The 12,480-nt window shown below is 54.4% G+C and overlaps 1 protein-coding gene and 1 long non-coding RNA gene across 2 annotated transcripts in view; both read left to right on the forward strand.

Annotated features, from left to right (window-relative positions):
* The window catches only part of LOC121841578, a 655-nt gene extending 509 nt beyond the window's left edge, over positions 1-146 (forward strand). The window contains exon 3 of the long non-coding RNA XR_006080601.1: positions 1-146. This exon is cut by the window's left edge and continues 13 nt beyond it. This is a non-coding gene — a long non-coding RNA (uncharacterized LOC121841578).
* LOC112230310 (regulatory-associated protein of mTOR) overlaps positions 1-12,480 on the forward strand; it is a 242,324-nt gene that overhangs the window by 167,974 nt on the left and 61,870 nt on the right.

The raw sequence follows: 12,480 nt of genomic DNA on the forward strand, positions 1-12,480 counted from the left end.
CCCTGTTAGTTTGCCCATAGACTTCCTGTTCACAGTGGGAGGTAGAGGTTAGTTCCCTGTTAGTTTGCCCATAGACTTCCTGTTCACAGTGGGGAGGTAGAGGTTAGTTCCCTGTTAGTTTGCCCATAGACTTCCTGTTCACAGTGGGAGGTAGAGGTTAGTTCCTGTTAGTTTGCCCATAGACTTCCTGTTCACAGTGGGAGGTAGAGGTTAGTTCCCTGTTAGTTTGCCCATAGACTTCCTGTTCACAGTGGGAGGTAGAGGTTAGTTCCCTGTTAGTTTGCCCATAGACTTCCTGTTCACAGTGGGAGGTAGAGGTTAGTTCCTGTTAGTTTGCCCATAGACTTCCTGTTCACAGTGGGAGGTAGAGGTTAGTTCCCTGTTAGTTTGCCCATAGACTTCCTGTTCACAGTGGGGAGGTAGAGTTAGTTCCCTGTTAGTTTGCCCATAGACTTCCTGTTCACAGTGGGAGGTAGAGTAGTCTCTGTTAGGCCCATAGACTTCCTGTTCACAGTGGGAGGTAGAGGTTAGTTCCCTGTTAGTTTGCCCATAGACTTCCTGTTCACAGTGGGGAGGTAGAGGTTAGTTCCCTGTTAGTTTGCCCATAGACTTCCTGTTCACAGTGGGAGGTAGAGGTTAGTTCCCTGTTAGTTTGTCCATAGACTTCCCGATGTGAAGCTCCAGCTTAAAGCCAAGTCATAAAGTGTGTGTACATCCTACAGGGTCTCATCAAAGGAAATGTGGACGACGTGTGTGTGTGTGTGAATTACTGACATGGCCTCCCAACTCCTTTCTCCTCGTCCTCCTCAACCCCTCACTCTACCCCCCCCCCAGGAGGCCTGTCTGCAGGGGAACCTGATAGCCATCTGCCTGGAGCAGCTCTCTGACCTCACCCCTGCTCCAGTGGGTGGCCGTCTGCCTGGGACGCATCTGGCAGAACTTTGACTCGGCCCGCTGGTGGGTGTCAGGGACAGTGCCCACGAGAAGCTCTACAGCCTGCTGTCCGACCCCATACCTGAGGTGAGAGGGAAGGAACACACACCTTGGGACATACACTCAGTGGCTGTGTAACACCTAGCAGATTGAGGGTTCAGTGGCTGTGTAACACCTTGAGGGTTCAGATTGAGGGTTCAGTGGCTGTGTGTGTGTGTAACACCTAGCAGATTGAGGGTTCAGTGGCTGTGTGTGTGTAACACCTAGCAGATTGAGGGTAACACCTAGCAGATTGAGGGTTCAGTGGCTGTGTGTGTGTGTAACACTCCAGCAGATTGAGGGTTCAGTGGCTGTGTGTGTGTGTAACACCTAGCAGATTGAGGGTTCAGTGGCTGTGTGTGTGTGTAACACCTAGCAGATTGAGGGTTCAGTGGCTGTGTGTGTGTGTGTGTAACACCTAGCAGATTGAGGGTTCAGTGGCTGTGTGTGTGTGTAACACTCAGCAGATTGAGGGTTCAGTGGCACACCTAGCAGATTGAGGGTTCAGTGGCTGTGTGTGTGTAACACCTAGCAGATTGAGGGTTCAGTGGCTGTGTGTGTGTGTAACACCTAGCAGATTGAGGGTTCAGTGGCTGTGTGTGTGTGTAACACCTAGCAGATTGAGGGTTCAGTGGCTCCTTTAGGATTTTGAGGACCTGAGGGACAGTGAATAGTCAGTTTGCTCTGTATTTCACCACCTCACATGGGTTGAAATGCAGGGCACACATACTGGGACAGGGAACATCTGTTGCCAGCAGCCCTAGCAGGGCAACCTCTCTCTCTAGAGGCCAGGCAGCTGCTGTGGCTGAGTGGTGAGACCAGGTCTGCATCCACTCTGGCGTACACACACACACACACACACCTTGTGTGAGTGTACCCATGCACACGCTTACAATGCCTGAAGAGAATTGGGTATTTGAGTGCATCACCAGGAACTTCGGGAGGAACCCAGGCACCAACGCAAACCACAATTTAAAAATGGATATTTATTACCGACTAGTTTGATCAGCTCCCTCCTCTTCAGGGACCAGATTCACAAAAACCTTCTTAAGAAGAGATTTCTTGACTGGCATTTTCCCCCTTAACTCTAGACTTAAGAAGAAAGTTAAGTGGTTGCTATTCCTCAAAGGCTCTTGGAAATGTTCTCGTGCTATGTATTATGTTTCTCCTTAAGCAAAAAGTTAAGAAGAAATGTGATTCTTGGAAATAAAGTTATTGGAAATGTTCTTAGTTCCAAGATATCTGAACCCTTGTCTTAAACTCAGGCCAGTGAGAGAAAAAGCTCATGAAAGCAATTGAACATGTTTAATTCCCTCAAACTTCATCTGAAAGTTTCAGTCTTGATTATTTAAACCCAAGAACATGTTTTAGAACAGTCATCTCACTAAGAGATGAATAGCCCACCAATTTTACCTACCTCATCCCCATACTGTTTATATTTATTTACTTTTCTGCTTTTTTGCACACCAGTATCTCTACCTGTACATGACCATCTGATCATTTATCACTCGTGTTAATCTGCAAAATTGTAATTATTCGCCTACCTCCTCATGCCTTTTGCACACAATGTATATAGACTCTCTTTTTCTACTGTGTTATTGACTTGTTAATTGTTTACTCCATGTGTAACTCTGTGTTGTCTGTTCACACTGCTATGCTTTATCTTGGCCAGGTTGCAGTTGCAAATGAGAACTTGTTCTCAACTAGCCTACCTGGTTAAATAAAGGTGTTCTCAACTAGCCTACCTGGTTAAATAAAGGTGTTCTCAACTAGCCTACCTGGTTAAATAAAGGTGTTCTCAACTAGCCTACCTGGTTAAATAAAGGTGTTCTCAACCAGCCTACCTGGTTAAATAAAGGTGTTCTCAACTAGCCTACCTGGTTAAATAAAGGTGTTCTCAACCAGCCTACCTGGTTAAATAAAGGTGAAATAAAATAAAAATAAATATGCTAACATGATTGCCATTGCTAGCCAAAGCGCTTGCCTAGCAACACAACATCTTATGAAGAAGATTTGTAAGAAGATATTTGAGAAGCTAAAAGAAATCATAAGATGTTGAGGAACTGCACTTACGAACTATCTTATGAACCTCTTATTTTTTCTTAAGTGTTTTTGCATAAGAAGTGTTTTAGATTCTAGGCCCAGTTCCTCTCTTTTAAAATTAAGGTGTGTGTCAAGTACACCATATAATGCAGAGAGTGAGATGGGCAGAGGAGAGGGCCGGGAACAGAGAGTGAGAGTGAGAGGGCCAGGGAACAGAGAGTGAGAGGAGGGCCAGGGAACAGAGAGTGAGAGGGCCAGGAACAGAGAGGAGAGTGAGAGGGCCAGGGAACAGAGAGAGAGAGTGAGATGGCTAGGAACAGAGAGAGAGAGGAGAGGGCTAGGGAAGAGAGAGAGAGAGAGTGAGAGGGCCAGGAAGAGAGAGAGAGAGTGAGAGGGCCAGGGAAGAGAGAGAGAGAGTGAGAGGGCAAGGGAAGAGAGAGAGAGAGAGAGGGCCAGGAAGAGAGAGTAGATAGGGCCAGGGAAGAGAAGAGAGAGAGGGGCTAGGGAAGAGAGCGAGAGTGAGAGGGCTAGGAAGAGAGAGAGAGAGTGAGAGGGCCAGAAGAGAGAGAGAGAGATTTTTATAGAGGGAAATAGGGAAGAGATAGAGAGAGGCCAGGGAAGAAGAGAGAGAGAGAGAGAGAGAGAGAGAGGGCCAGGGAAGAGAGAGAGAGAGTGATATATAAAGGAAGAGATAGAGAGAGAGGGCCAGGAAGAGAGGAAGAGAGAGAAGAGCAGAGAGAGGGCCAGGAAGAGAGAGAGAGAGAGAGAGAGAGAGGGGCCAGAGCAGAGAGAGAGAGAAAGAGAGAGAGATAGAGAGAGAGAGAGAGGGCCAGGAAAGAGAGGCCAGAAGAGAGAGAGAGGGCCAGGCCAGGAGAGAGAGAGAGAGAGAGAGAGAGAGGGCCAGGGAAGAGAGAGAGGAGAGAGGGAAGAGAGAGAGGGCCAGGGAGAGAGAGTGGGGTCAGGGAAGAGAGAGAGAAGAGAGAGGGCCAGGGAAGAGAGAGAGAGAGAGAGGCCAGGGAAGGGAGAGAGAGAGAGAGGGCTAGGAAGAGAGAGAGAGAGAGAGAGAGAGAGAGGGCTAGGAAGAGAGAGAGAGAGAGAGAGGGCCAGGGAAGAGAGAGAGAGAGAGAGAGGGGGGAAGAGAGAGAGAGAGAGAGGGCCAGGAAGAGAGAGAGAGGGCCAGGGAAGAGAGAGAGAGGGCCAGGGAAGAGAGAGAGAGGGCCAGGAAGAGAGAGAGAGAGGGCCAGGGAAGAGAGAGGGGCCAGAGTGAGAGGGCCAGGGAAGAGAGAGAGAGAGAGAGGGCCAGGGAAGAGGCCAGGGAAGAGAGTGAGAGGGCCAGGGAAGAGAGAGAGAGTGAGAGGGCCAGGGAAGAGAGAGAGAGAGGGCCAGGGAAGAGAGAGAGAGAGAGAGAGGGCCAGGAAGAGAGAGAGAGAGAGAGGGCCAGGAAGAGAGAGAGAGTGAGAGAGAGGGAAGAGAGAGAGAGAGTGAGAGGGCCAGGGAAGAGAGAGAGAGGGCCAGGGAAGAGAGAGAGAGAGTGAGAGGGCCAGGGAAGAGAGAGAGAGAGAGAGGGCCAGGAAGAGAGAGAGAGAGAGAGGGCCAGGGAAGAGAGTGAGAGGGCCAGGGAAGAGAGAGAGAGTGAGAGGGCCAGGGAAGAGAGAGAGAGTGAGAGGGCCAGGAAGAGAGAGAGAGAGAGAGGCCAGAAGAGAGAGAGAGAGAGAGGGCAGGAAGAGAGAGAGAGAGAGAGAGGGCCAGGGAAGAGAGAGAGACAGAGAGAGAGAGGGCCAGGAAGAGAGAGAGTGAGAGGGCCAGGGAAGAGAGAGAGAGAGAGGGGCCAGGAAGAGAGAGAGTGAGAGAGGGAGGGAAGAGAGAGAGATGAGAGGGCTAGGGAGAGAGAGAGAGGGCCAGGGAAGAGAGAGAGAGAGAGAGGCCAGGGAAGAGAGAGAGGAGAGGGCCAGGGAAGAGAGAGAGTGAGAGGGCCAGGAAGAGAGAGAGTGAGAGGGGCCAGAAGAGAGAGAGCCAGAGAGAGGGCCAGGAAGAGAGAGAGTGAGAGGGCCAGGAAGAGAGAGAGAGAGGGCCAGGAAGAGAGAGAGTGAGAGGGCCAGGAAGAAGAGAGAGAGAGAGAGGGCCAGGGAAGAGAGAGAGAGAGGGCCAGGAAGAGAGAGAGTGAGAGGGCCAGAAGAGAGAGAGAGAGAGGGCCAGGAAGAGAGAGAGTGAGAGGGCCAGGGAAGAGAGAGAGGAGAGGGCCAGGGAGAAGAGAGAGAGCTGAGAGGGCCAGGGAAGAGAGAGAGAGAGAGAGGGCCAGGGAAGAGAGAGGAGAGTGAGAGAGAGAGGGCCAGGAAAGAGAGAGAGAGCGAGAGGGGGAAGGAAGAGAGAGAGAGAGAGAGGGCCAGGGAAGAGAGAGAGTGAGAGAGGGGGCCAGGGAAGAGAGAGAGAGAGTGAGAGGGCCAGGGAGAGAGAGAGGGAGTGAGAGGGCCAGGGAAGAGAGAGTGAGAGTGAGAGGGCCAGGGAAGAGAGAGAGAGTGAGAGGGCCAGGGAAGAGAGAGAGAGAGAGAGGGCCAGGGAAGAGAGAGAGAGAGTGAGAGGGCCAGGGAAGAGAGAGAGAGTGAGAGGGCCAGGGAAGAGAGAGAGAGTGAGAGGGCCAGGGAAGAGAGAGAGAGGGAGAAGAGAGAGAGAGAGGGCCAGGGGAAGAGAGAGAGAGAGAGAGGGCCAGGGAGAGAGAGAGGGCCAGGGAAGAGAGAGAGATGAGAGGGCCAGGGGAAGAGAGAGAGGTAGGGAGAGGGCCAGGAAGAGAGGCCAGGAAGAGAGTGAGAGAGGGCCAGGGAAGAGAGAGAGAGAGAGAGGGCTAGGAAGAAGAGAGATAGAGAGAGAGGTCAGGAAGAGAGAGAGTGAGAGGGCCAGGGAAGAGAGATAGATTTATATACCAGAAATAGATGAGAGAGAGCCAGGGAAGAGAGAGAGAGAGAGAGGCTAGAAAGAGAGAGAGGAGAGGGCCAGGGAAGATAGGAGAGATTATATACCAGAAGAGAGAGAGAGTAGAGGGCTAATAGAATAGATAGATAGGAGAGAGTGAGGGAGAGGAAATATAGGAGATGAGAGGGCTTGGAAAGAGAGAGAGTGAGAGGGCCAGGGAAGAGAGAGAGAGAGGGGCCAGGGAAGAGAGAGAGAGATAGAGGGCCAGGAAGAGAGAGAGAGAGAGTGAGAGGGCCAGGGAAGAGAGAGATAGAGTGAGAGGGCCAGGGAAGAGAGAGAGAGGGCCAGGGAAGGAGAGAGAGAGAGAGAGAGGGCCAGGGAAGAGAGAGAGAGAGAGAGGGCCAGGAAGAGAGTGAGAGGGCCAGGGAAGAGAGAGAGAGGGAGGAGAGTGAGAGGGCAGGAAGAGAGAGAGAGAGAGTGAGAGGGCCAGGAAGAGAGAGAGAGAGAGAGGGGCCAGAGGAAGAGAGAAGAGAGAGAGAGTGAGGGCCAGGGAAGAGAGAGAGAGAGAGAGGGCCAGGAAGAGAGAGAGAGAGAGAGGGCCAGGGAAGAGAGAGAGAGAGAGGGCCAGGAAGAGAGAGAGAGAGAGAGGGCCAGGGAAGAGAGAGAGAGAGAGGGCCAGGAAGAGAGAGTGAGAGAGAGGGCCAGGGAAGAGAGAGAGAGAGAGAGGGCCAGGGAAGAGAGAGAGTGAGAGGCCAGGGAAGAGAGAGAGTGAGAGGCCAGGGAAGAGAGAGAGAGAGTGAGAGGCCAGGAAGAGAGAGAGTGAGAGGCCAGGGAAGAGAGAGAGTGAGAGGGCCAGGGAAGAGAGAGAGTGAGAGGGAGAGGGCCAGGGAAGAGAGAGAGTGAGAGGGCTAGGAAGAGAGAGTGAGAGTGAGAGAGAGGGGAAGAGAGAAGAGAGAGGGCCTGGAAGAGCGAGAGAGAGGGCTAGGAAGAGAGAGGAGAGAGGAGAGAGAGGGCCAGGGAAGAGAGAGTGAGAGAGGGCCAGGAAGAGAGAGAGGGAAGAGAGAGGCCAGGGAAGAGAGAGAGAGAGAGAGAGAGAGAGAGGGCCAGGCGAAGAGAGAGAGAGAGAGAGAGGGCCAGGGAAGAGAGAGAGACAGAGGCCAGGGAAGAGAGAGAGAGCGAGAAGGCCAGGGAAGAGAGAGAGAGAGAGAGGGCCAGGGAAGAGAGAGAGAGAGAGAGAGAGGGCCAGGGAAGAGAGAGAGAGAGAGGGCCAGGAAGAGAGAGAGAAGAGAGATGAGAGGGCCAGGGAAGAGAGAGAGAGAGAGCGAGAAGGCCAGGGAAGAGAGAGAGAGAGAGAGGAAGAGGGCCAGGAAGAGGCCAGGAAGAGAGAGAGAGAGAGGGCCAGGGAAGAGAGAGAGAGGGCCAGAGTGAGAGGCTAGGAAGAGAGCGAGAGAGAGAGAGAGGCCAGGATGAAGAGAGAAGAGAGGAGAGAGGGACAGGGAGAGTGAGAGATATAAGATATATAGAGGTAAAATACATATATATATATATACTGAGATGGAAATATATATATATATATATATAATAAGTATACTGTGAAATATATATATATATATACCAGAAACAGAGGATATATATATATATATATTAGAGGCCAGGAAGATAGAGAGAGAGAGGGCTAGGGAAGAGAGAGAGAGAGAGAGAGAGGGCCAGGGAAGAGAGATAGAGAGAGTGAGAGGGCCAGGAAGAGAGAGAGAGAGGGCCAGGGAAGATATAGAAGAGAGAGAGAGAGAGAGGGCCAGGAAGAGAGAGAGAGAGAGAGGCTAGGAAGAGAGAGAGAGAGAGAGGGCCAGGAAGAGAGAGATAGAGGGCCAGGGAAGAGAGATAGAGAGAGAGGCCAAAAAGAGAGGAGTGAGAGGGCCAGGAAGAGAGTGAGAGGGCCAGGGAAGAGAGTGAGAGGGCCAGGGAAGGAGTGAGGGCCAGGGAAGAGAGAGAGAGTGAGAGGGCCAGGGAAGAGATAGGAGAGGGCCAGGGAAGAGAGAGAGAGAGGGCCAGGAAGAGAGAGAGAGTGAGAGGGCTAGGAAGAGAGAGAGAGTGAGAGGGCCAGGGAAGAGAGAGAGAGAGTGAGAGGGCCAGGGAAGAGAGAGAGAGAGGGAGGGCCAGAAGGGAGAGGAAGAGGGCCAGGGAAGAGAGAGAGAGCGAGAGGGCCAGGGAAGAGAGAGAGAGAGGGGCCAGGGAAGAGAGTGAGAGGGCCAGGGAAGAGAGAGAGAGAGAGAGCGAGAGGGCCAGGAAGAGAGAGAGAGAGAGAGCGAGAGGGCCAGGGAAGAGAGAGAGCGAGAGGGCTAGGAAGAAGAGAGAGTGAGAGGGCCAGGAAGAGAGAGAGAGAGAGCGAGAGGGCCAGGGAAGAGAGAGAGAGAGTGAGAGGGCCAGGAAGAGAGAGAGAGAGAGGGCCAGGAAGAGAGAGAGAGAGAGAGAGCGAGGGAAGAGCCAGTGAGAGAGAGAGGGAGAGAGAGAGAGAGAGAGAGGGAAGAGGAGAGAGAGAGAGCGAGAGGGCCAGGGAAGAGAGAGAGAGAGAGGGCCAGGGAAGAGAGAGAGAGAGAGGGGCCAGGAAGAGAGAGAGTGAGAGGGCCAGGGAAGGCTGAGAAGAGGAGAGGAGAGAGAGAGAGAGGCCAGGGCCAGGAAGAGAGTGAGAGGGCCAGGGAAGAGAGAGAGAGAGAGGGCCAGGGAAGAGAGAGAGGAGAGGGCCAGGGAAGAGAGAGAGAGAGAGCGAGAGGGCCAGGGAAGAGAGAGAGAGAGAGGAAACGAGAGAAGGAGAGAGAGAGAAGAGAGAGAGCGAGAGGGCCAGGGAAGAGAGAGAGAGCTAGAAGAGAGAGAGGAGAGGAAGGAAGAGAGAGAGAGAGAGGGCCAGGGAAGAGAGAGAGTGAGAGAGGGCCAGGGAAGAGAGAGAGAGAGAGTGAGAGGGCCAGGAAGAGAGAGAGTGAGAGGGCCAGGGAAGAGAGAGAGTGAGAGGGCCAGGGGAGAGAGAGAGTGAGAGGGCCAGGGAGAGAGTGAGAGAGAGGGCCAGGGAAGAGCGAGAGAGTGAGAGGGCCAGGGAAGAGAGAGAGAGAGAGAGAGGGCCAGGGAAGAGAGAGAGAGAGAGAGAGGGCCAGGGAAGAGAGAGAGAGAGGGGCCAGGGAAGAGAGAGAGAGAGTGAGAGGGCCAGGAAGAGAGAGAGAGAGAGGGCCAGGGAAGAGAGAGAGAGAGAGGGCCAGGGAAGAGAGAGAGAGAGTAGAGGGGCCAGGGAAGAGAGAGAGAGAGTGAGAGGGCCAGGGAAGAAAGAGAGAGAGTGAGAGAGGGCTAGGAAGAGAGAGAGAGGAGAGGGCCAGGGAAGAGAGAGAGAGAGAGTGAGAGGGCCAGGGAAGAGAGAGAGAGGGCCAGGAAGAGAGAGAGAGAGAGAGAGGGCCAGGGAAGAGAGAGAGAGAGAGGGCTAGGAAGAGAGAGAGAGTGAGAGGGCCAGGAAGAGAGAGAGAGTGAGAGGGCCAGGGAAGAGAGAGAGAGTGAGAGGGCCAGGGAAGAGAGAGAGAGAGAGAGGGCCAGGGAAGAGAGAGTGAGAGGGCCAGGAAGAGAGAGAGAGTGAGAGGGCCAGGGAAGAGAGAGAGAGAGGAGAGGGCCAGGAAGAGAGAGTGAGTGAGAGGGCCAGGAAGAGAGAGAGAGAGAGAGGGCCAGGGAAGAGAGAGAGAGGAGAGGGCCAGGGAAGAGAGAGAGAGAGAGGGCCAGGGAAGAGAGAGAGAGAGAGAGGGGGCCAGGGAAGAGAGAGAGAGAGAGGGCCAGGAAGAGAGAGAGAGAGAGGGCCAGGAAGAGAGAGAGAGAGAGAGGGCCAGGGAAGAGAGAGAGTGAGAGGGCCAGGGAAGAGAGAGAGAGAGGGCCAGGGAAGAGAGAGAGAGAGGGCCAGGGAAGAGAGAGAGAGAGGAGAGGGCCAGGGAAGAGAGAGAGTGAGAGGGCCAGGGAAGAGAGAGAGTGAGAGGGCCAGGAAGAAGAGAGAGAGGGCCAGGGAAGAGAGAGAGTGAGAGGGGCAGGGGAAGAGAGAGAGAGAGAGAGAGGGCCAGGGAAGAGAGAGAGAGAGAGAGAGGGCCAGGAAGAGAGAGAGAGAGCGAGAGAGAGGGCCAGGGAAGAGAGAGAGAGAGAGGGAGGGCCAGGGAAGAGAGAGAGAGAGAGCGAGAGGGCCAGGAAGAGAGAGAGAGAGAGGAGGGCTAGGGAGAGAGAGAGAGAGAGAGAGAGGGCCAGGGAAGAGAGAGAGAGAGAGAGGGCCAGGGAAGAGAGAGAGAGCGAGAGGGCCAGAAGAGAGAGAGAGCGAGAGGGCCAGGAAGAGAGCGAGAGAGCGAGAGGGCCAGGGAAGAGAGAGAGAGTGAGAGGGCCAGGGAAGAAAGAGAGAGCGAGAGGAGAGGGCCAGGGAAGAGAGAGAGAGAGCGAGAGGGCCAGGGAAGAGAGAGAGAGAGAGTGAGAGGGCCAGGGAAGAAGAGAGAGTGAGAGGGCCAGGGAAGAGAGAGAGAGAGGGCCAGGAAGAGAGAGAGTGAGGGGCCAGGAAGAGAGAGAGTGAGGAGAGGGCCAGGAAGAGAGAGAGAGAGGGCCAGGGAAGAGAGAGAGAGAGAGAGGGCCAGGGAAGAGAGAGAGAGAGAGAGGCCAGGGAAGAGAGAGAGAGGGCCAGGGAAGAGAGAGTGAGAGAGAGGCCAGGGAAGAGAGAGAGAGGAGAGGGCCAGGGAAGAGAGAGTGAGAGAGAGAGGGCCAGGGAAGAGAGAGAGAGAGAGAGAGGGCCAGGGAAGAGAGAGAGAGAGGGCCAGAGAGAGAGGGCCAGGGAAGAGAGAGAGAGAGTGAGAGGCCTATAGGAAGGAAGAGAGAGAGGAGGGGAAGAGAGAGAGAGAGCGAGAGGGCCAGGGAAGAGAGAGAGAGCTGAGAGGCCAGGGAAGAGAGAGAGGAGAGAGGGCTAGAAAGAGAGAGAGAGGGCCAGGGAAGAGAGAGAGAGAGGGGCCAGGGAAGAGAGAGAGAGAGAGGGCCAGGGAGAGGAGAGAGAGAGAGAGAGAGAGGGGGCCAGGAGAGAGAGAGAGTGAGAGGGGCAGGGAAGAGAGAGAGAGAGGGCCAGGAAGAGAGTGAGAGAGAGAGAGGGCCAGGGAAGAGAGAGAGAGAGCGAGAGGGCCAGGGAAGAGAGAGAGAGATCGAGAGCCAGGGAAGAGAGAGAGAGATCGAGAGGTCAGGAAGAGAGAGAGTGAGAGGGCCAGGGAGAGAGGGGCCAGGTAAGAGAGAGAGGGGCCAGGTAAGAGAGTGAGAGGGCCAGGGAAGAGAGAGAGAGTGGAAGTGAGAGGGCTGGGAAGAGAGAGTGAGTGAGAGAGGGCCAGGAAGAGAGAGAGAGAGCAGAGGGCCAGGAAGAGAGAGAGAGTGAGAGGGCCAGGGAAGAGAGAGAGAGCGAGAGGGCCAGGGAAGAGAGAGAGAGAGCGAGAGGGCCAGGGAAGAGAGAGAGAGAGAGTGAGAGGGCCAGGGAAGAGAGAGAGAGAGCGAGAGGGCCAGGGAAGAGAGAGAGAGAGCTTTGAGAGGGCCAGGGAAGAGAGAGAGAGAGCGAGAGGGCCAGGGAAGAGAGAGAGAGAGAGAGGAAGAAGAAGAGAGAGAGAGAGAGGGCCAGGGAAGAGAGAGAGAGAGCGAGAGGGCCAGGAAGAGAGAGAGAGAGCGAGAGGGCCAGGGAAGAGAGAGAGAGAGAGCGAGAGGGCCAGGGAAGAGAGAGAGAGAGAGAGAGGGCCAGGGAAGAGAGAGAGAGAGGGCCAGGAAGAGAGGAGAGAGCGAGAGGGCCAGGGAAGAGAGAGAGAGAGCGAGAAGGCCAGGGAAGAGAGAGATATAGAGCGAGAGGGCCAGGGAAGAGAGAGAGAGAGGGAGAGGCCAAGAAGAGAGAGAGAGAGAGAGCGAGAGGGCCAGGCAAGAGAGAGAGAGAAGAGAGAGAGAGGCCAGGGAAGAGAGAGATATAGAGCGAGAGGGCCAGGGAAGAGAGAGTGAGCGAGAGGCCAGGGAAGAGAGAGAGAGTGAGAGGGCCAGGGAAGAGAGAAGAGAGGGAGAGAGAGAGCGAGAGGGCCAGGAAGAGAGAGAGAGAGAGTGAGAGGGCCAGGGAAGAGAGAGTGAGTGAGAGAGAGGGCCAGGGAAGAGAGAGAGAGAGCGAGAGGGCCAGGAAGAGAGAGAGAGTGAGCGAGAGGGCCAGGAAGAAGAGAGAGCGAGAGGGCCAGGAAGAGAGAGAGAGAGAGGCCAGGGAAGAGAGAGAGAGAGAGAGGGCCAGGAAGAGAGAGAGAGAGAGGGCCAGGAAGAGAGAGAGAGAGAGAGGGCCAGGGAAGAGAGAGTGAGAGAGAGGGCCAGGAAGAGAGGAAGAGAGAGAGAAGAGTGAGCGAGAGAGGGGGCCAGGAAGAGAGAGTGAGTGAGTGAGAGGGCCAGGAAGAGAGAGAGAGTATTTAGAGGGCCAGGGAAGAGAGAGAGAGTGAGAGGGCCAGGAAGAGGGCTAGAAGGAAGAGAGAGAGAGAGATGAGTGAGAGGGCTAGGGAAGAGAGAGCGAGA

Source organism: Oncorhynchus tshawytscha, linkage group LG32 (genome assembly GCF_018296145.1).
Source record: "Oncorhynchus tshawytscha isolate Ot180627B linkage group LG32, Otsh_v2.0, whole genome shotgun sequence".
NCBI classification, from domain to species: Eukaryota; Metazoa; Chordata; class Actinopteri; order Salmoniformes; family Salmonidae; genus Oncorhynchus; species Oncorhynchus tshawytscha.